General features: G+C 43.5%; 25 non-coding genes across 25 annotated transcripts; all 25 read left to right on the top strand.

Moving 5' to 3' along the window:
• Positions 1-164: 164 nt before the first annotated feature.
• TRNAV-CAC (transfer RNA valine (anticodon CAC)) lies at positions 165-237 on the top strand. Its single transcript has one exon. It is a non-coding gene; the product is annotated as a tRNA-Val (tRNA).
• A 2442-nt stretch (positions 238-2679) lies between these two features.
• Positions 2680-2752, top strand: TRNAV-CAC (transfer RNA valine (anticodon CAC)). The gene has a single exon. It is a non-coding gene; the product is annotated as a tRNA-Val (tRNA).
• Positions 2753-2898: 146 nt separating this feature from the next.
• TRNAV-AAC (transfer RNA valine (anticodon AAC)) lies at positions 2899-2971 on the top strand. The gene has a single exon. It is a non-coding gene; the product is annotated as a tRNA-Val (tRNA).
• A 546-nt stretch (positions 2972-3517) lies between these two features.
• On the top strand, positions 3518-3590 carry TRNAV-CAC (transfer RNA valine (anticodon CAC)). The gene has a single exon. It is a non-coding gene; the product is annotated as a tRNA-Val (tRNA).
• A 146-nt stretch (positions 3591-3736) lies between these two features.
• Positions 3737-3809, top strand: TRNAV-AAC (transfer RNA valine (anticodon AAC)). The gene has a single exon. It is a non-coding gene; the product is annotated as a tRNA-Val (tRNA).
• A 546-nt stretch (positions 3810-4355) lies between these two features.
• TRNAA-CGC (transfer RNA alanine (anticodon CGC)) lies at positions 4356-4428 on the top strand. Its single transcript has one exon. It is a non-coding gene; the product is annotated as a tRNA-Ala (tRNA).
• Positions 4429-5194: 766 nt separating this feature from the next.
• On the top strand, positions 5195-5267 carry TRNAV-CAC (transfer RNA valine (anticodon CAC)). The gene has a single exon. It is a non-coding gene; the product is annotated as a tRNA-Val (tRNA).
• Positions 5268-6252: 985 nt separating this feature from the next.
• TRNAV-AAC (transfer RNA valine (anticodon AAC)) lies at positions 6253-6325 on the top strand. The gene has a single exon. It is a non-coding gene; the product is annotated as a tRNA-Val (tRNA).
• A 545-nt stretch (positions 6326-6870) lies between these two features.
• Positions 6871-6943, top strand: TRNAV-CAC (transfer RNA valine (anticodon CAC)). Its single transcript has one exon. It is a non-coding gene; the product is annotated as a tRNA-Val (tRNA).
• A 1605-nt stretch (positions 6944-8548) lies between these two features.
• On the top strand, positions 8549-8621 carry TRNAV-CAC (transfer RNA valine (anticodon CAC)). Its single transcript has one exon. It is a non-coding gene; the product is annotated as a tRNA-Val (tRNA).
• Positions 8622-9387: 766 nt separating this feature from the next.
• On the top strand, positions 9388-9460 carry TRNAV-CAC (transfer RNA valine (anticodon CAC)). The gene has a single exon. It is a non-coding gene; the product is annotated as a tRNA-Val (tRNA).
• Positions 9461-10445: 985 nt separating this feature from the next.
• Positions 10446-10518, top strand: TRNAV-AAC (transfer RNA valine (anticodon AAC)). Its single transcript has one exon. It is a non-coding gene; the product is annotated as a tRNA-Val (tRNA).
• A 2222-nt stretch (positions 10519-12740) lies between these two features.
• On the top strand, positions 12741-12813 carry TRNAV-CAC (transfer RNA valine (anticodon CAC)). Its single transcript has one exon. It is a non-coding gene; the product is annotated as a tRNA-Val (tRNA).
• Positions 12814-12959: 146 nt separating this feature from the next.
• Positions 12960-13032, top strand: TRNAV-AAC (transfer RNA valine (anticodon AAC)). The gene has a single exon. It is a non-coding gene; the product is annotated as a tRNA-Val (tRNA).
• A 546-nt stretch (positions 13033-13578) lies between these two features.
• On the top strand, positions 13579-13651 carry TRNAV-CAC (transfer RNA valine (anticodon CAC)). Its single transcript has one exon. It is a non-coding gene; the product is annotated as a tRNA-Val (tRNA).
• Positions 13652-14416: 765 nt separating this feature from the next.
• On the top strand, positions 14417-14489 carry TRNAV-CAC (transfer RNA valine (anticodon CAC)). The gene has a single exon. It is a non-coding gene; the product is annotated as a tRNA-Val (tRNA).
• A 766-nt stretch (positions 14490-15255) lies between these two features.
• On the top strand, positions 15256-15328 carry TRNAV-CAC (transfer RNA valine (anticodon CAC)). The gene has a single exon. It is a non-coding gene; the product is annotated as a tRNA-Val (tRNA).
• Positions 15329-15474: 146 nt separating this feature from the next.
• Positions 15475-15547, top strand: TRNAV-AAC (transfer RNA valine (anticodon AAC)). The gene has a single exon. It is a non-coding gene; the product is annotated as a tRNA-Val (tRNA).
• Positions 15548-16093: 546 nt separating this feature from the next.
• Positions 16094-16166, top strand: TRNAV-CAC (transfer RNA valine (anticodon CAC)). The gene has a single exon. It is a non-coding gene; the product is annotated as a tRNA-Val (tRNA).
• A 146-nt stretch (positions 16167-16312) lies between these two features.
• On the top strand, positions 16313-16385 carry TRNAV-AAC (transfer RNA valine (anticodon AAC)). The gene has a single exon. It is a non-coding gene; the product is annotated as a tRNA-Val (tRNA).
• A 765-nt stretch (positions 16386-17150) lies between these two features.
• Positions 17151-17223, top strand: TRNAV-AAC (transfer RNA valine (anticodon AAC)). The gene has a single exon. It is a non-coding gene; the product is annotated as a tRNA-Val (tRNA).
• A 546-nt stretch (positions 17224-17769) lies between these two features.
• On the top strand, positions 17770-17842 carry TRNAV-CAC (transfer RNA valine (anticodon CAC)). Its single transcript has one exon. It is a non-coding gene; the product is annotated as a tRNA-Val (tRNA).
• Positions 17843-18519: 677 nt separating this feature from the next.
• Positions 18520-18592, top strand: TRNAV-CAC (transfer RNA valine (anticodon CAC)). Its single transcript has one exon. It is a non-coding gene; the product is annotated as a tRNA-Val (tRNA).
• Positions 18593-18738: 146 nt separating this feature from the next.
• TRNAV-AAC (transfer RNA valine (anticodon AAC)) lies at positions 18739-18811 on the top strand. Its single transcript has one exon. It is a non-coding gene; the product is annotated as a tRNA-Val (tRNA).
• Positions 18812-19281: 470 nt separating this feature from the next.
• On the top strand, positions 19282-19354 carry TRNAV-AAC (transfer RNA valine (anticodon AAC)). The gene has a single exon. It is a non-coding gene; the product is annotated as a tRNA-Val (tRNA).
• Positions 19355-19722: the final 368 nt, after the last annotated feature.

Raw genomic sequence — 19722 nt, 5'->3', positions numbered from 1 at the left:
TTGCCACAATTGTCGACGGTGCCCAGTTCGAGACAAGGTGGGAGTGTCGTTTGGAACCAATCAGAAACGCGTTTTGCGACTTTTGAATGACTCAACATTCCTCGCGTTGGTTTATAAATTTGGTTTTGTTTGCGTCTAAAGACCAGTTGCGGTGTTTTCATCGGGTTTCTGTAGTGTAGTGGTTATCACGTTCGCCTCACACGCGAAAGGTCCCCGGTTCGAAACCGGGCAGAAACATGAGATGTTCTACTTTTGAAGACACAAGAGAGAGAAATCTTTTTTCATTGTGTCTTTTCCTCCAAAGTAGCTGCCAGTTATTACTGCGCTCAGTGTTCTCCATCTAGTCTGCTGTACTCAAAGGTCTAGAAGAGAGCAGTCAACTTGTTTCTGTAGTGTAGTGGTTATCACGTTCGCCTAACACGCGAAAGGTCCCCGGATCGAAACCGGGCAGAAACAAGAGACTGTCTCTTTTTTTTTAAGGAATCGGAAAGAAAAATCTTGTTTCGTCGTGTCTTTCCCGCCACGGTAGATGCCGCTCATACCTGCCACTAAGAGTTTGCTTCATATGCAAAAGAACCACTGATTTAAACAGAACAGAAAATGACGCAGGGGTTGCTTTTGCTATGGGGCAGTAACAAAATATTCCCGAGTGACATTCACTTTTAGATGACGAGAGAAGAAAGCCCTTGCATTTCTCTTTACATTAGTTTTGTTTGCCTGTAAGGACGGCTTCAGTTTTTTAAACAGTTTTTCAAGAGTAGGGGTTTTCACTTTTGCCTAACGCGTGAAAGTCCCTGTTTGAAAACCGTTGAGTTTCTGTAGTGAAGTGGACATCACATTTGCCACAATTGTCGACGGTGCCCAGTTCGAGACAAGGTGGGAGTGTCGTTTGGAACCAATCAGAAACGCGTTTTGCGACTTTTGAATGACTCAACATTCCTCGCGTTGGTTTATAAATTTGGTTTTGTTTGCGTCTAAAGACCAGTTGAGGTGTTTTCATCGGGTTTCTGTAGTGTAGTGGTTATCACGTTCGCCTCACACGCGAAAGGTCCCCGTTTCGAAACCGGGCAGAAACATGAGATGTTCTACTTTTGAAGACACAAGAGAGAGAAATCTTTTTTCATTGTGTCTTTTCCTCCAAAGTAGCTGCCAGTTATTACTGTGCTCAGTGTTCTCCATCTAGTCTGCTGTACTCAAAGGTCTAGAAGTGAGCAGTCAACGTGTTTCTGTAGTGTAGTGGTTATCACGTTCGCCTAACACGCGAAAGGTCCCCGGATCGAAACCGGGCAGAAACAAGAGACTGTCTCTTTTTTTTTAAGGAATCGGAAAGAAAAATCTTGTTTCGTCGTGTCTTTCCCGCCACGGTAGATGCCACTCATACCTGCCACTAAGAGTTTGCTTCATATGCAAAAGAACCACTGATTTAAACAGAACAGAAAATGACGCAGGGGTTGCTTTTGCTATGGGGCAGTAACAAAATATTCCCGAGTGACATTCACTTTTAGATGACGAGAGAAGAAAGCCCTTGCATTTCTCTTTACATTAGTTTTGTTTGCCTGTAAGGACGGCTTCAGTTTTTTAAACAGTTTTTCAAGAGTAGGGGTTTTCACTTTTGCCTAACGCGTGAAAGTCCCTGTTTGAAAACCGTTGAGTTTCTGTAGTGAAGTGGACATCACATTTGCCACAATTGTCGACGGTGCCCAGTTCGAGACAAGGTGGGAGTGTCGTTTGGAACCAATCAGAAACGCGTTTTGCGACTTTTGAATGACTCAACATTCCTCGCGTTGGTTTATAAATTTGGTTTTGTTTGCGTCTAAAGACCAGTTGAGGTGTTTTCATCGGGTTTCTGTAGTGTAGTGATTATCACGTTCGCCTCACACGCGAAAGGTCCCCGGTTTGAAACCGGGCAGAAACATGAGATGTTCTTCTTTTGAAGACACAAGAGAGAGAAATCTTTTTTCATTGTGTCTTTTCCTCCAAAGTAGCTGCCAGTTACTACTGCGCTCAGTGTTCTCCATCTAGTCTGCTGTACTCAAAGGTCTAGAAGTGAGCAGTCAACGTGTTTCTGTAGTGTAGTGGTTATCACGTTCGCCTAACACGCGAAAGGTCCCCGTTTCGAAACCGGGCAGAAACAAGAGACTGTCTCTTTTTTTTTAAGGAATCGGAAAGAAAAATCTTGTTTCGTCGTGTCTTTCCTGCCACGGTAGATGCCACTCATACCTGCCACTAAGAGTTTGCTTCATATGCAAAAGAACCTGATTTAAACAGAACAGAAAATGACGCAGGGGTTGCTTTTGCTATGGGGCAGTAACAAAATATTCCCGAGTGACATTCACTTTTAGATGACGAGAGAAGAAAGCCCTTGCATTTCTCTTTACATTAGTTTTGTTTGCCTGTAAGGACGGCTTCAGTTTTTTAAACAGTTTTTCAAGAGTAGGGGTTTTCACTTTTGCCTAACGCGTGAAAGTCCCTGTTTGAAAACCGTTGAGTTTCTGTAGTGAAGTGGACATCACATTTGCCACAATTGTCAACGGTGCCCAGTTCGAGACAAGGTGGGAGTGTCGTTTGGAACCAATCAGAAACGCGTTTTGCGACTTTTGAATGACTCAACATTCCTCGCGTTGGTTTATAAATTTGGTTTTGTTTGCGTCTAAAGACCAGTTGAGGTGTTTTCATCGGGTTTCTGTAGTGTAGTGGTTATCACGTTCGCCTCACACGCGAAAGGTCCCCGGTTCGAAACCGGGCAGAAACATGAGATGTTCTACTTTTGAAGACACAAGAGAGAGAAATCTTTTTTCATTGTGTCTTTTCCTCCAAAGTAGCTGCCAGTTATTACTGCGCTCAGTGTTCTCCATCTAGTCTGCTGTACTCAAAGGTCTAGAAGTGAGCAGTCAACGTGTTTCTGTAGTGTAGTGGTTATCACGTTCGCCTAACACGCGAAAGGTCCCCGGTTCGAAACCGGGCAGAAACAAGAGACTGTCTCTTTTTTTTAAGGAATCGGAAAGAAAAATCTTGTTTCGTCGTGTCTTTCCCGCCACGGTAGATGCCACTCATACCTGCCACTAAGAGTTTGCTTCATATGCAAAAGAACCACTGATTTAAACAGAACAGAAAATGACGCAGGGGTTGCTTTTGCTATGGGGCAGTAACAAAATATTCCCGAGTGACATTCACTTTTAGATGACGAGAGAAGAAAGCCCTTGCATTTCTCTTTACATTAGTTTTGTTTGCCTGTAAGGACGGCTTCAGTTTTTTAAACAGTTTTTCAAGAGTAGGGGTTTTCACTTTTGCCTAACGCGTGAAAGTCCCTGTTTGAAAACCGTTGAGTTTCTGTAGTGAAGTGGACATCACATTTGCCACAATTGTCGACGGTGCCCAGTTCGAGACAAGGTGGGAGTGTCGTTTGGAACCAATCAGAAACGCGTTTTGCGACTTTTGAATGACTCAACATTCCTCGCGTTGGTTTATAAATTTGGTTTTGTTTGCGTCTAAAGACCAGTTGAGGTGTTTTCATCGGGTTTCTGTAGTGTAGTGGTTATCACGTTCGCCTCACACGCGAAAGGTCCCCGGTTCGAAACCGGGCAGAAACATGAGATGTTCTACTTTTGAAGACACAAGAGAGAGAAATCTTTTTTCATTGTGTCTTTTCCTCCAAAGTAGCTGCCAGTTATTACTGCGCTCAGTGTTCTCCATCTAGTCTGCTGTACTCAAAGGTCTAGAAGTGAGCAGTCAACGTGTTTCTGTAGTGTAGTGGTTATCACGTTCGCCTAACACGCGAAAGGTCCCCGGTTCGAAACCGGGCAGAAACAAGAGACTGTCTCTTTTTTTTAAGGAATCGGAAAGAAAAATCTTGTTTCGTCGTGTCTTTCCCGCCACGGTAGATGCCACTCATACCTGCCACTAAGAGTTTGCTTCATATGCAAAAGAACCACTGATTTAAACAGAACAGAAAATGACGCAGGGGTTGCTTTTGCTATGGGGCAGTAACAAAATATTCCCGAGTGACATTCACTTTTAGATGACGAGAGAAGAAAGCCCTTGCATTTCTCTTTACATTAGTTTTGTTTGCCTGTAAGGACGGCTTCAGTTTTTTAAACAGTTTTTCAAGAGTAGGGGTTTTCACTTTTGCCTAACGCGTGAAAGTCCCTGTTTGAAAACCGTTGAGTTTCTGTAGTGAAGTGGACATCACATTTGCCACAATTGTCGACGGTGCCCAGTTCGAGACAAGGTGGGAGTGTCGTTTTGAACCAATCAGAAACGCGTTTTGCGACTTTTGAATGACTCAACATTCCTCGCGTTGGTTTATAAATTTGGTTTTGTTTGCGTCTAAAGACCAGTTGCGGTGTTTTCATCGGGTTTCTGTAGTGTAGTGGTTATCACGTTCGCCTCGCACGCGAAAGGTCCCCGGTTCGAAACCGGGCAGAAACATGAGATGTTCTACTTTTGAAGACACAAGAGAGAGAAATCTTTTTTCATTGTGTCTTTTCCTCCAAAGTAGCTGCCAGTTATTACTGCGCTCAGTGTTCTCCATCTAGTCTGCTGTACTCAAAGGTCTAGAAGTGAGCAGTCAACGTGTTTCTGTAGTGTAGTGGTTATCACGTTCGCCTAATACGCGAAAGGTCCCCGGTTCGAAACCGGGCAGAAACAAGAGACTGTCTCTTTTTTTTTAAGGAATCGGAAAGAAAAATCTTGTTTCGTCGTGTCTTTCCCGCCACGGTAGATGCCACTCATACCTGCCACTAAGAGTTTGCTTCATATGCAAAAGAACCACTGATTTAAACAGAACAGAAAATGACGCAGGGGTTGCTTTTGCTATGGGGCAGTAACAAAATATTCCCGAGTGACATTCACTTTTAGATGACGAGAGAAGAAAGCCCTTGCATTTCTCTTTACATTAGTTTTGTTTGCCTGTAAGGACGGCTTCAGTTTTTTAAACAGTTTTTCAAGAGTAGGGGTTTTCACTTTTGCCTAACGCGTGAAAGTCCCTGTTTGAAAACCGTTGAGTTTCTGTAGTGAAGTGGACATCACATTTGCCACAATTGTCGACGGTGCCCAGTTCGAGACAAGGTGGGAGTGTCGTTTGGAACCAATCAGAAACGCGTTTTGCGACTTTTGAATGACTCAACATTCCTCGCGTTGGTTTATAAATTTGGTTTTGTTTGCGTCTAAAGACCAGTTGAGGTGTTTTCATCGGGTTTCTGTAGTGTAGTGGTTATCACGTTCGCCTCACACGCGAAAGGTCCCCGGTTCGAAACCGGGCAGAAACATGAGATGTTCTACTTTTGAAGACACAAGAGAGAGAAATCTTTTTTCATTGTGTCTTTTCCTCCAAAGTAGCTGCCAGTTATTACTGCGCTCAGTGTTCTCCATCTAGTCTGCTGTACTCAAAGGTCTAGAAGAGAGCAGTCAACGTGTTTCTGTAGTGTAGTGGTTATCACGTTCGCCTAACACGCGAAAGGTCCCCGGATCGAAACCGGGCAGAAACAAGAGACTGTCTCTTTTTTTTTAAGGAATCGGAAAGAAAAATCTTGTTTCGTCGTGTCTTTCCCGCCACGGTAGATGCCACTCATACCTGCCACTAAGAGTTTGCTTCATATGCAAAAGAACCACTGATTTAAACAGAACAGAAAATGACGCAGGGGTTGCTTTTGCTATGGGGCAGTAACAAAATATTCCCGAGTGACATTCACTTTTAGATGACGAGAGAAGAAAGCCCTTGCATTTCTCTTTACATTAGTTTTGTTTGCCTGTAAGGACGGCTTCAGTTTTTTAAACAGTTTTTCAAGAGTAGGGGTTTTCACTTTTGACTAACGCGTGAAAGTCCCTGTTTGAAAACCGTTGAGTTTCTGTAGTGAAGTGGACATCACATTTGCCACAATTGTCGACGGTGCCCAGTTCGAGACAAGGTGGGAGTGTCGTTTGGAACCAATCAGAAACGCGTTTTGCGACTTTTGAATGACTCAACATTCCTCGCGTTGGTTTATAAATTTGGTTTTGTTTGCGTCTAAAGACCAGTTGAGGTGTTTTCATCGGGTTTCTGTAGTGTAGTGGTTATCACGTTCGCCTCACTCGCGAAAGGTCCCCGGTTTGAAACCGGGCAGAAACATGAGATGTTCTTCTTTTGAAGACACAAGAGAGAGAAATCTTTTTTCATTGTGTCTTTTCCTCCAAAGTAGCTGCCAGTTATTTCTGCGCTCAGTGTTCTCCATCTAGTCTGCTGTACTCAAAGGTCTAGAAGTGAGCAGTCAACGTGTTTCTGTAGTGTAGTGGTTATCACGTTCGCCTAACACGCGAAAGGTCCCCGGTTCGAAACCGGGCAGAAACAAGAGACTGCCTCTTTTATTTTAAGGAATCGGAAAGAAAAATCTTGTTTCGTCGTGTCTTTCCTGCCACGGTAGATGCCACTCATACCTGCCACTAAGAGTTTGCTTCATATGCAAAAGAACCTGATTTAAACAGAACAGAAAATGACGCAGGGGTTGCTTTTGCTATGGGGCAGTAACAAAATATTCCCGAGTGACATTCACTTTTAGATGACGAGAGAAGAAAGCCCTTGCATTTCTCTTTACATTAGTTTTGTTTGCCTGTAAGGACGGCTTCAGTTTTTTAAACAGTTTTTCAAGAGTAGGGGTTTTCACTTTTGCCTAACGCGTGAAAGTCCCTGTTTGAAAACCGTTGAGTTTCTGTAGTGAAGTGGACATCACATTTGCCACAATTGTCGACGGTGCCCAGTTCGAGACAAGGTGGGAGTGTCGTTTGGAACCAATCAGAAACGCGTTTTGCGACTTTTGAATGACTCAACATTCCTCGCGTTGGTTTATAAATTTGGTTTTGTTTGCGTCTAAAGACCAGTTGCGGTGTTTTCATCGGGTTTCTGTAGTGTAGTGGTTATCACGTTCGCCTCACACGCGAAAGGTCCCCGGTTCGAAACCGGGCAGAAACATGAGATGTTCTACTTTTGAAGACACAAGAGAGAGAAATCTTTTTTCATTGTGTCTTTTCCTCCAAAGTAGCTGCCAGTTATTACTGCGCTCAGTGTTCTCCATCTAGTCTGCTGTACTCAAAGGTCTAGAAGAGAGCAGTCAACTTGTTTCTGTAGTGTAGTGGTTATCACGTTCGCCTAACACGCGAAAGGTCCCCGGATCAAAACCGGGCAGAAACAAGAGACTGTCTCTTTTTTTTTAAGGAATCGGAAAGAAAAATCTTGTTTCGTCGTGTCTTTCCCGCCACGGTAGATGCCGCTCATACCTGCCACTAAGAGTTTGCTTCATATGCAAAAGAACCACTGATTTAAACAGAACAGAAAATGACGCAGGGGTTGCTTTTGCTATGGGGCAGTAACAAAATATTCCCGAGTGACATTCACTTTTAGATGACGAGAGAAGAAAGCCCTTGCATTTCTCTTTACATTAGTTTTGTTTGCCTGTAAGGACGGCTTCAGTTTTTTAAACAGTTTTTCAAGAGTAGGGGTTTTCACTTTTGCCTAACGCGTGAAAGTCCCTGTTTGAAAACCGTTGAGTTTCTGTAGTGAAGTGGACATCACATTTGCCACAATTGTCGACGGTGCCCAGTTCGAGACAAGGTGGGAGTGTCGTTTGGAACCAATCAGAAACGCGTTTTGCGACTTTTGAATGACTCAACATTCCTCGCGTTGGTTTATAAATTTGGTTTTGTTTGCGTCTAAAGACCAGTTGAGGTGTTTTCATCGGGTTTCTGTAGTGTAGTGGTTATCACGTTCGCCTCACACGCGAAAGGTCCCCGTTTCGAAACCGGGCAGAAACATGAGATGTTCTACTTTTGAAGACACAAGAGAGAGAAATCTTTTTTCATTGTGTCTTTTCCTCCAAAGTAGCTGCCAGTTATTACTGTGCTCAGTGTTCTCCATCTAGTCTGCTGTACTCAAAGGTCTAGAAGTGAGCAGTCAACGTGTTTCTGTAGTGTAGTGGTTATCACGTTCGCCTAACACGCGAAAGGTCCCCGGATCGAAACCGGGCAGAAACAAGAGACTGTCTCTTTTTTTTTAAGGAATCGGAAAGAAAAATCTTGTTTCGTCGTGTCTTTCCCGCCACGGTAGATGCCACTCATACCTGCCACTAAGAGTTTGCTTCATATGCAAAAGAACCACTGATTTAAACAGAACAGAAAATGACGCAGGGGTTGCTTTTGCTATGGGGCAGTAACAAAATATTCCCGAGTGACATTCACTTTTAGATGACGAGAGAAGAAAGCCCTTGCATTTCTCTTTACATTAGTTTTGTTTGCCTGTAAGGACGGCTTCAGTTTTTTAAACAGTTTTTCAAGAGTAGGGGTTTTCACTTTTGCCTAACGCGTGAAAGTCCCTGTTTGAAAACCGTTGAGTTTCTGTAGTGAAGTGGACATCACATTTGCCACAATTGTCGACGGTGCCCAGTTCGAGACAAGGTGGGAGTGTCGTTTGGAACCAATCAGAAACGCGTTTTGCGACTTTTGAATGACTCAACATTCCTCGCGTTGGTTTATAAATTTGGTTTTGTTTGCGTCTAAAGACCAGTTGCGGTGTATTCATCGGGTTTCTGTAGTGTAGTGGTTATCACGTTCGCCTCACACGCGAAAGGTCCCCGGTTCGAAACCGGGCAGAAACATGAGATGTTCTACTTTTGAAGACACAAGAGAGAGAAATCTTTTTTCATTGTGTCTTTTCCTCCAAAGTAGCTGCCAGTTATTACTGCGCTCAGTGTTCTCCATCTAGTCTGCTGTACTCAAAGGTCTAGAAGTGAGCAGTCAACGTGTTTCTGTAGTGTAGTGGTTATCACGTTCGCCTAATACGCGAAAGGTCCCCGGTTCGAAACCGGGCAGAAACAAGAGACTGTCTCTTTTTTTTTAAGGAATCGGAAAGAAAAATCTTGTTTCGTCGTGTCTTTCCCGCCACGGTAGATGCCACTCATACCTGCCACTAAGAGTTTGCTTCATATGCAAAAGAACCACTGATTTAAACAGAACAGAAAATGACGCAGGGGTTGCTTTTGCTATGGGGCAGTAACAAAATATTCCCGAGTGACATTCACTTTTAGATGACGAGAGAAGAAAGCCCTTGCATTTCTCTTTACATTAGTTTTGTTTGCCTGTAAGGACGGCTTCAGTTTTTTAAACAGTTTTTCAAGAGTAGGGGTTTTCACTTTTGCCTAACGCGTGAAAGTCCCTGTTTGAAAACCGTTGAGTTTCTGTAGTGAAGTGGACATCACATTTGCCACAATTGTCGACGGTGCCCAGTTCGAGACAAGGTGGGAGTGTCGTTTGGAACCAATCAGAAACGCGTTTTGCGACTTTTGAATGACTCAACATTCCTCGCGTTGGTTTATAAATTTGGTTTTGTTTGCGTCTAAAGACCAGTTGAGGTGTTTTCATCGGGTTTCTGTAGTGTAGTGGTTATCACGTTCGCCTCACACGCGAAAGGTCCCCGGTTCGAAACCGGGCAGAAACATGAGATGTTCTACTTTTGAAGACACAAGAGAGAGAAATCTTTTTTCATTGTGTCTTTTCCTCCAAAGTAGCTGCCAGTTATTACTGCGCTCAGTGTTCTCCATCTAGTCTGCTGTACTCAAAGGTCTAGAAGAGAGCAGTCAACGTGTTTCTGTAGTGTAGTGGTTATCACGTTCGCCTAACACGCGAAAGGTCCCCGGATCGAAACCGGGCAGAAACAAGAGACTGTCTCTTTTTTTTTAAGGAATCGGAAAGAAAAATCTTGTTTCGTCGTGTCTTTCCCGCCACGGTAGATGCCACTCATACCTGCCACTAAGAGTTTGCTTCATATGCAAAAGAACCACTGATTTAAACAGAACAGAAAATGACGCAGGGGTTGCTTTTGCTATGGGGCAGTAACAAAATATTCCCGAGTGACATTCACTTTTAGATGACGAGAGAAGAAAGCCCTTGCATTTCTCTTTACATTAGTTTTGTTTGCCTGTAAGGACGGCTTCAGTTTTTTAAACAGTTTTTCAAGAGTAGGGGTTTTCACTTTTGCCTAACGCGTGAAAGTCCCTGTTTGAAAACCGTTGAGTTTCTGTAGTGAAGTGGACATCACATTTGCCACAATTGTCGACGGTGCCCAGTTCGAGACAAGGTGGGAGTGTCGTTTGGAACCAATCAGAAACGCGTTTTGCGACTTTTGAATGACTCAACATTCCTCGCGTTGGTTTATAAATTTGGTTTTGTTTGCGTCTAAAGACCAGTTGAGGTGTTTTCATCGGGTTTCTGTAGTGTAGTGGTTATCACGTTCGCCTCACTCGCGAAAGGTCCCCGGTTTGAAACCGGGCAGAAACATGAGATGTTCTTCTTTTGAAGACACAAGAGAGAGAAATCTTTTTTCATTGTGTCTTTTCCTCCAAAGTAGCTGCCAGTTATTTCTGCGCTCAGTGTTCTCCATCTAGTCTGCTGTACTCAAAGGTCTAGAAGTGAGCAGTCAACGTGTTTCTGTAGTGTAGTGGTTATCACGTTCGCCTAACACGCGAAAGGTCCCCGGTTCGAAACCGGGCAGAAACAAGAGACCGTCTCTTTTATTTTAAGGAATCGGAAAGAAAAATCTTGTTTCGTCGTGTCTTTCCTGCCACGGTAGATGCCACTCATACCTGCCACTAAGAGTTTGCTTCATATGCAAAAGAACCTGATTTAAACAGAACAGAAAATGACGCAGGGGTTGCTTTTGCTATGGGGCAGTAACAAAATATTCCCGAGTGACATTCACTTTTAGATGACGAGAGAAGAAAGCCCTTGCATTTCTCTTTACATTAGTTTTGTTTGCCTGTAAGGACGGCTTCAGTTTTTTAAACAGTTTTTCAAGAGTAGGGGTTTTCACTTTTGCCTAACGCGTGAAAGTCCCTGTTTGAAAACCGTTGAGTTTCTGTAGTGAAGTGGACATCACATTTGCCACAATTGTCGACGGTGCCCAGTTCGAGACAAGGTGGGAGTGTCGTTTGGAACCAATCAGAAACGCGTTTTGCGACTTTTGAATGACTCAACATTCCTCGCGTTGGTTTATAAATTTGGTTTTGTTTGCGTCTAAAGACCAGTTGCGGTGTTTTCATCGGGTTTCTGTAGTGTAGTGGTTATCACGTTCGCCTCACACGCGAAAGGTCCCCGTTTCGAAACCGGGCAGAAACATGAGATGTTCTACTTTTGAAGACACAAGAGAGAGAAATCTTTTTTCATTGTGTCTTTTCCTCCAAAGTAGCTGCCAGTTATTACTGTGCTCAGTGTTCTCCATCTAGTCTGCTGTACTCAAAGGTCTAGAAGTGAGCAGTCAACGTGTTTCTGTAGTGTAGTGGTTATCACGTTCGCCTAACACGCGAAAGGTCCCCGGATCGAAACCGGGCAGAAACAAGAGACTGTCTCTTTTTTTTTAAGGAATCGGAAAGAAAAATCTTGTTTCGTCGTGTCTTTCCCGCCACGGTAGATGCCACTCATACCTGCCACTAAGAGTTTGCTTCATATGCAAAAGAACCACTGATTTAAACAGAACAGAAAATGACGCAGGGGTTGCTTTTGCTATGGGGCAGTAACAAAATATTCCCGAGTGACATTCACTTTTAGATGACGAGAGAAGAAAGCCCTTGCATTTCTCTTTACATTAGTTTTGTTTGCCTGTAAGGACGGCTTCAGTTTTTTAAACAGTTTTTCAAGAGTAGGGGTTTTCACTTTTGCCTAACGCGTGAAAGTCCCTGTTTGAAAACCGTTGAGTTTCTGTAGTGAAGTGGACATCACATTTGCCACAATTGTCGACGGTGCCCAGTTCGAGACAAGGTGGGAGTGTCGTTTGGAACCAATCAGAAACGCGTTTTGCGACTTTTGAATGACTCAACATTCCTCGCGTTGGTTTATAAATTTGGTTTTGTTTGCGTCTAAAGACCAGTTGAGGTGTTTTCATCGGGTTTCTGTAGTGTAGTGATTATCACGTTCGCCTCACACGCGAAAGGTCCCCGGTTTGAAACCGGGCAGAAACATGAGATGTTCTTCTTTTGAAGACACAAGAGAGAGAAATCTTTTTTCATTGTGTCTTTTCCTCCAAAGTAGCTGCCAGTTATTACTGTGCTCAGTGTTCTCCATCTAGTCTGCTGTACTCAAAGGTCTAGAAGTGAGCAGTCAACGTGTTTCTGTAGTGTAGTGGTTATCACGTTCGCCTAATACGCGAAAGGTCCCCGTTTCGAAACCGGGCAGAAACAAGAGACTGTCTCTTTTTTTTAAGGAATCGGAAAGAAAAATCTTGTTTCGTCGTGTCTTTCCCGCCACGGTAGATGCCACTCATACCTGCCACTAAGAGTTTGCTTCATATGCAAAAGAACCACTGATTTAAACAGAACAGAAAATGACGCAGGGGTTGCTTTTGCTATGGGGCAGTAACAAAATATTCCCGAGTGACATTCACTTTTAGATGACGAGAGAAGAAAGCCCTTGCATTTCTCTTTACATTAGTTTTGTTTGCCTGTAAGGACGGCTTCAGTTTTTTAAACAGTTTTTCAAGAGTAGGGGTTTTCACTTTTGCCTAACGCGTGAAAGTCCCTGTTTGAAAACCGTTGAGTTTCTGTAGTGAAGTGGACATCACATTTGCCACAATTGTCGACGGTGCCCAGTTCGAGACAAGGTGGGAGTGTCGTTTGGAACCAATCAGAAACGCGTTTTGCGACTTTTGAATGACTCAACATTCCTCGCGTTGGTTTATAAATTTGGTTTTGTTTGCGTCTAAAGACCAGTTGAGGTGTTTTCATCGGGTTTCTGTAGTGTAGTGGTTATCACGTTCGCCTCACACGCGAAAGGTCCCCGGTTCGAAACCGGGCAGAAACATGAGATGTTCTACTTTTGAAGACACAAGAGAGAGAAATCTTTTTTCATTGTGTCTTTTCCTCCAAAGTAGCTGCCAGTTATTACTGCGCTCAGTGTTCTCCATCTAGTCTGCTGTACTCAAAGGTCTAGAAGTGAGCAGTCAACGTGTTTCTGTAGTGTAGTGGTTATCACGTTCGCCTAACACGCGAAAGGTCCCCGGTTCGAAACCGGGCAGAAACAAGAAACTGTCTCTTTTTTTTAAGGAATCGGAAAGAAAAATCTTGTTTCGTCGTGTCTTTCCCGCCACGGTAGATGCCACTCATACCTGCCACTAAGAGTTTGCTTCATATGCAAAAGAACCACTGATTTAAACAGAACAGAAAATGACGCAGGGGTTGCTTTTGCTATGGGGCAGTAACAAAATATTCCCGAGTGACATTCACTTTTAGATGACGAGAGAAGAAAGCCCTTGCATTTCTCTTTACATTAGTTTTGTTTGCCTGTAAGGACGGCTTCAGTTTTTTAAACAGTTTTTCAAGAGTAGGGGTTTTCACTTTTGCCTAACGCGTGAAAGTCCCTGTTTGAAAACCGTTGAGTTTCTGTAGTGAAGTGGACATCACATTTGCCACAATTGTCGACGGTGCCCAGTTCGAGACAAGGTGGGAGTGTCGTTTGGAACCAATCAGAAACGCGTTTTGCGACTTTTGAATGACTCAACATTCCTCGCGTTGGTTTATAAATTTGGTTTTGTTTGCGTCTAAAGACCAGTTGAGGTGTTTTCATCGGGTTTCTGTAGTGTAGTGGTTATCACGTTCGCCTCACACGCGAAAGGTCCCCGGTTCGAAACCGGGCAGAAACATGAGATGTTCTACTTTTGAAGACACAAGAGAGAGAAATCTTTTTTCATTGTGTCTTTTCCTCCAAAGTAGCTGCCAGTTATTACTGCGCTCAGTGTTCTCCATCTAGTCTGCTGTACTCAAAGGTCTAGAAGTGAGCAGTCAACGTGTTTCTGTAGTGTAGTGGTTATCACGTTCGCCTAACACGCAAAAGGTCCCCGGTTCGAAACCGGGCAGAAACAAGAGACTGTCTCTTTTTTTTAAGGAATCGGAAAGAAAAATCTTGTTTCGTCGTGTCTTTCCCGCCACGGTAGATGCCACTCATACCTGCCACTAAGAGTTTGCTTCATATGCAAAAGAACCACTGATTTAAACAGAACAGAAAATGACGCAGGGGTTGCTTTTGCTATGGGGCAGTAACAAAATATTCCCGAGTGACATTCACTTTTAGATGACGAGAGAAGAAAGCCCTTGCATTTCTCTTTACATTAGTTTTGTTTGCCTGTAAGGACGGCTTCAGTTTTTTAAACAGTTTTTCAAGAGTAGGGGTTTTCACTTTTGCCTAACGCGTGAAAGTCCCTGTTTGAAAACCGTTGAGTTTCTGTAGTGAAGTGGACATCACATTTGCCACAATTGTCGACGGTGCCCAGTTCGAGACAAGGTGGGAGTGTCGTTTGGAACCAATCAGAAACGCGTTTTGCGACTTTTGAATGACTCAACATTCCTCGCGTTGGTTTATAAATTTGGTTTTGTTTGCGTCTAAAGACCAGTTGAGGTGTTTTCATCGGGTTTCTGTAGTGTAGTGGTTATCACGTTCGCCTCACACGCGAAAGGTCCCCGGTTCGAAACCGGGCAGAAACATGAGATGTTCTACTTTTGAAGACACAAGAGAGAGAAATCTTTTTTCATTGTGTCTTTTCCTCCAAAGTAGCTGCCAGTTATTACTGCGCTCAGTGTTCTCCATCTAGTCTGCTGTACTCAAAGGTCTAGAAGTGAGCAGTCAACGTGTTTCTGTAGTGTAGTGGTTATCACGTTCGCCTAACACGTGAAAGGTCCCCGGTTCGAAACCGGGCAGAGACAAGAGACTGTCTCTTTTTTTTTAAGGAATCGGAAAGAAAAATCTTGTTTCGTCGTGTCTTTCCCGCCACGGTAGATGCCACTCATACCTGCCACTAAGAGTTTGCTTCATATGCAAAAGAACCACTGATTTAAACAGAACAGAAAATGACGCAGGGGTTGCTTTTGCTATGGGGCAGTAACAAAATATTCCCGAGTGACATTCACTTTTAGATGACGAGAGAAGAAAGCCCTTGCATTTCTCTTTACATTAGTTTTGTTTGCCTGTAAGGACGGCTTCAGTTTTTTAAACAGTTTTTCAAGAGTAGGGGTTTTCACTTTTGCCTAACGTGTGAAAGTCCCTGTTTGAAAACCGTTGAGTTTCTGTAGTGAAGTGGACATCACATTTGCCACAATTGTCGACGGTGCCCAGTTCGAGACAAGGTGGGAGTGTCGTTTGGAACCAATCAGAAACGCGTTTTGCGACTTTTGAATGACTCAACATTCCTTGCGTTGGTTTATAAATTTGGTTTTGTTTGCGTCTAAAGACCAGTTGAGGTGTTTACATCGGGTTTCTGTAGTGTAGTGGTTATCACGTTCGCCTCACACGCGAAAGGTCCCCGGTTCGAAACCGGGCAGAAACATGAGATGTTCTACTTTTGAAGACACAAGAGAGAGAAATCTTTTTTCATTGTGTCTTTTCCTCCAAAGTAGCTGCCAGTTATTACTGCGCTCAGTGTTCTCCATCTAGTCTGCTGTACTCAAAGGTCTAGAAGTGAGCAGTCAACGTGTTTCTGTAGTGTAGTGGTTATCACGTTCGCCTAACACGCGAAAGGTCCCCGGTTCGAAACCGGGCAGAAACAAGAGACTGTCTCTTTTTTTTAAGGAATCGGAAAGAAAAATCTTGTTTCGTCGTGTCTTTCCCGCCACGGTAGATGCCACTCATACCTGCCACTAAGAGTTTGCTTCATATGCAAAAGAACCACTGATTTAAACAGAACAGAAAATGACGCAGGGGTTGCTTTTGCTATGGGGCAGTAACAAAATATTCCCGAGTGACATTCACTTTTAGATGACGAGAGAAGAAAGCCCTTGCATTTCTCTTTACATTAGTTTTGTTTGCCTGTAAGGACGGCTTCAGTTTTTTAAACAGTTTTTCAAGAGTAGGGGTTTTCACTTTTGCCTAACGCGTGAAAGTCCCTGTTTGAAAACCGTTGAGTTTCTGTAGTGAAGTGGACATCACATTTGCCACAATTGTCGACGGTGCCCAGTTCGAGACAAGGTGGGAGTGTCGTTTGGAACCAATCAGAAACGCGTTTTGCGACTTTTGAATGACTCAACAATCCTCGCGTTGGTTTATAAATTTGGTTTTGTTTGCGTCTAAAGACCAGTTGAGGTGTTTTCATCGGGTTTCTGTAGTGTAGTGGTTATCACGTTCGCCTCACACGCGAAAGGTCCCCGGTTCGAAACCGGGCAGAAACATGAGATGTTCTACTTTTGAAGACACAAGAGAGAGAAATCTTTTTTCATTGTGTCTTTTCCTCCAAAGTAGCTGCCAGTTATTACTGCGCTCAGTGTTCTCCATCTAGTCTGCTGTACTCAAAGGTCTAGAAGTGAGCAGTCAACGTGTTTCTGTAGTGTAGTGGTTATCACGTTTGCCTAACACGCAAAAGGTCCCCGGTTCGAAACCGGGCAGAAACAAGAGACTGTCTCTTTTTTTTAAGGAATCGGAAAGAAAAATCTTGTTTTGTCGTGTCTTTCCCGCCACGGTAGATGCCACTCATACCTGCCACTAAGAGTTTTCTTCATATGGAAAAGAACCACTGATTTAAACAGAACAGAAAATGACGCAGGGGTTGCTTTTGCTATAGGGCAGTAACAAAATATTCCCGAGTGACATTCACTTTTACATGACGAGAGAAGAAAGCCCTTGCATTTCTCTTTACATTAGTTTTGTTTGCCTGTAAGGACGGCTTCAGTTTTTTAAACAGTTTTTCAAGAGTAGGGGTTTTCACTTTTGCCTAACGCGTGAAAGTCCCTGTTTGAAAACCGTTGAGTTTCTGTAGTGAAGTGGACATCACATTTGCCACAATTGTCGACGGTGCCCAGTTCGAGACAAGGTGGGAGTGTCGTTTGGAACCAATCAGAAACGCGTTTTGCGACTTTTGAATGACTCAACATTCCTCGCGTTGGTTTATAAATTTGGTTTTGTTTGCGTCTAAAGACCAGTTGAGGTGTTTTCATCGGGTTTCTGTAGTGTAGTGGTTATCACGTTCGCGTCACACGCGAAAGGTTCCTGGTTCGAAACCGGGCAGAAACATGAGATGTTCTACTTTTGAAGACACAAGAGAGAGAAATCTTTTTTCATTGTGTCTTTTCCTCCAAAGTAGCTGCCAGTTATTACTGCGCTCAGTGTTCTCCATCTAGTCTGCTGTACTCAAAGGTCTAGAAGTGAGCAGTCAACGTGTTTCTGTAGTGTAGTGGTTATCACGTTCGCCTAACACGCGAAAGGTCCCCGGTTCGAAACCGGGCAGAAACAAGAGACTGTCTCTTTTTTTTAAGGAATCGGAAAGAAAAATCTTGTTTCGTCGTGTCTTTCCCGCCACGGTAGATGCCACTCATACCTGCCACTAAGAGTTTGCTTCATATGCAAAAGAACCACTGATTTAAACAGAATAGAAAATGACGCAGGGGTTGCTTTTGCTATGGGGCAGTAACAAAATATTCCCGAGTGACATTCACTTTTAGATGACGAGAGAAGAAAGCCCTTGCATTTCTCTTTACATTAGTTTTGTTTGCCTGTAAGGACGGCTTCAGTTTTTTAAACAGTTTTTCAAGAGTAGGGGTTTTCACTTTTGCCTAACGCGTGAAAGTCCCTGTTTGAAAACCGTTGAGTTTCTGTAGTGAAGTGGACATCACATTTGCCACAATTGTCGACGGTGCCCAGTTCGAGACAAGGTGGGAGTGTCGTTTGGAACCAATCAGAAACGCGTTTTGCGACTTTTGAATGACTCAACATTCCTCGCGTTGGTTTATAAATTTGGTTTTGTTTGCGTCTAAAGACCAGTTGAGGTGTTTTCATCGGGTTTCTGTAGTGTAGTGGTTATCACGTTCGCCTCACACGCGAAAGGTCCCCGGTTCGAAACCGGGCAGAAACATGAGATGTTCTCCATCTAGTCTGCTGTACTCAAAGGTCTAGAAGTGAGCAGTCAACGTGTTTCTGTAGTGTAGTGGTTATCACGTTCGCCTAACACGCAAAAGGTCCCCGGTTCGAAACCGGGCAGAAACAAGAGACTGTCTCTTTTTTTTAAGGAATCGGAAAGAAAAATCTTGTTTCGTCGTGTCTTTCCCGCCACGGTAGATGCCACTCATACCTGCCACTAAGAGTTTGCTTCATATGCAAAAGAACCACTGATTTAAACAGAACAGAAAATGACGCAGGGGTTGCTTTTGCTATGGGGCAGTAACAAAATATTCCCGAGTGACATTCACTTTTAGATGACGAGAGAAGAAAGCCCTTGCATTTCTCTTTACATTAGTTTTGTTTGCCTGTAAGGACGGCTTCAGTTTTTTAAACAGTTTTTCAAGAGTAGGGGTTTTCACTTTTGCCTAACGCGTGAAAGTCCCTGTTTGAAAACCGTTGAGTTTCTGTAGTGAAGTGGACATCACATTTGCCACAATTGTCGACGGTGCCCAGTTCGAGACAAGGTGGGAGTGTCGTTTGGAACCAATCAGAAACGCGTTTTGCGACTTTTGAATGACTCAACATTCCTCGCGTTGGTTTATAAATTTGGTTTTGTTTGCGTCTAAAGACCAGTTGAGGTGTTTTCATCGGGTTTCTGTAGTGTAGTGGTTATCACGTTCGCCTCACACGCGAAAGGTCCCCGGTTCGAAACCGGGCAGAAACATGAGATGTTCTACTTTTGAAGACACAAGAGAGAGAAATCTTTTTTCATTGTGTCTTTTCCTCCAAAGTAGCTGCCAGTTATTACTGCGCTCAGTGTTCTCCATCTAGTCTGCTGTACTCAAAGGTCTAGAAGTGAGCAGTCAACGTGTTTCTGTAGTGTAGTGGTTATCACGTTCGCCTAACACGCGAAAGGTCCCCGGTTCGAAACCGGGCAGAAACAAGAGACTGTCTCTTTTTTTTAAGGAATCGGAAAGAAAAATCTTGTTTCGTCGTGTCTTTCCCGCCACGGTAGATGCCACTCATACCTGCCACTAAGAGTTTGCTTCATATGCAAAAGAACCACTGATTTAAACAGAACAGAAAATGACGCAGGGGTTGCTTTTGCTATGGGGCAGTAACAAAATATTCCCGAGTGACATTCACTTTTAGATGACGAGAGAAGAAAGCCCTTGCATTTCTCTTTACATTAGTTTTGTTTGCCTGTAAGGACGGCTTCAGTTTTTTAAACAGTTTTTCAAGAGTAGGGGTTTTCACTTTTGCCTAACGCGTGAAAGTCCTTTTGAAGACACAAGACAGAGAAATCTTTTTTCATTGTGTCTTTTCCTCCAAAGTAGCTGCCAGTTATTACTGCGCTCAGTGTTCTCCATCTAGTCTGCTGTACTCAAAGGTCTAGAAGTGAGCCGTCAAAGTGTTTCTGTAGTGTAGTGGTTATCACGTTCGCCTAACACGCGAAAGGTCCTCGGTTCGAAACCGGGCAGAAACAAGAGACTGTCTCTTTTTTTTAAGGAATCGGAAAGAAAAATCTTGTTTTGTCGTGTCTTTCCCGCCACGGTAGATGCCACTCATACCTGCCACTAAGAGTTTGCTTCATATGCAAAAGAACCACTGATTTAAACAGAACAGAAAATGACGCAGGGGTTGCTTTTGCTATGGGGCAGTAACAAAATATTCCCGAGTGACATTCACTTTTAGATGACGAGAGAAGAAAGCCCTTGCATTTCTCTTTACATTAGTTTTGTTTGCCTGTAAGGACGGCTTCAGTTTTTTAAACAGTTTTTCAAGAGTAGGGGTTTTCACTTTTGCCTAACGCGTGAAAGTCCCTGTTTGAAAACCGTTGAGTTTCTGTAGTGA

This window comes from Engystomops pustulosus, chromosome 6, assembly GCF_040894005.1.
Source record: "Engystomops pustulosus chromosome 6, aEngPut4.maternal, whole genome shotgun sequence".
Taxonomy (NCBI): Eukaryota; Metazoa; Chordata; class Amphibia; order Anura; family Leptodactylidae; genus Engystomops; species Engystomops pustulosus.
Note: the sequence above shows the minus strand (reverse complement) of the source record. Positions and strands in the feature narration are given on the sequence as shown.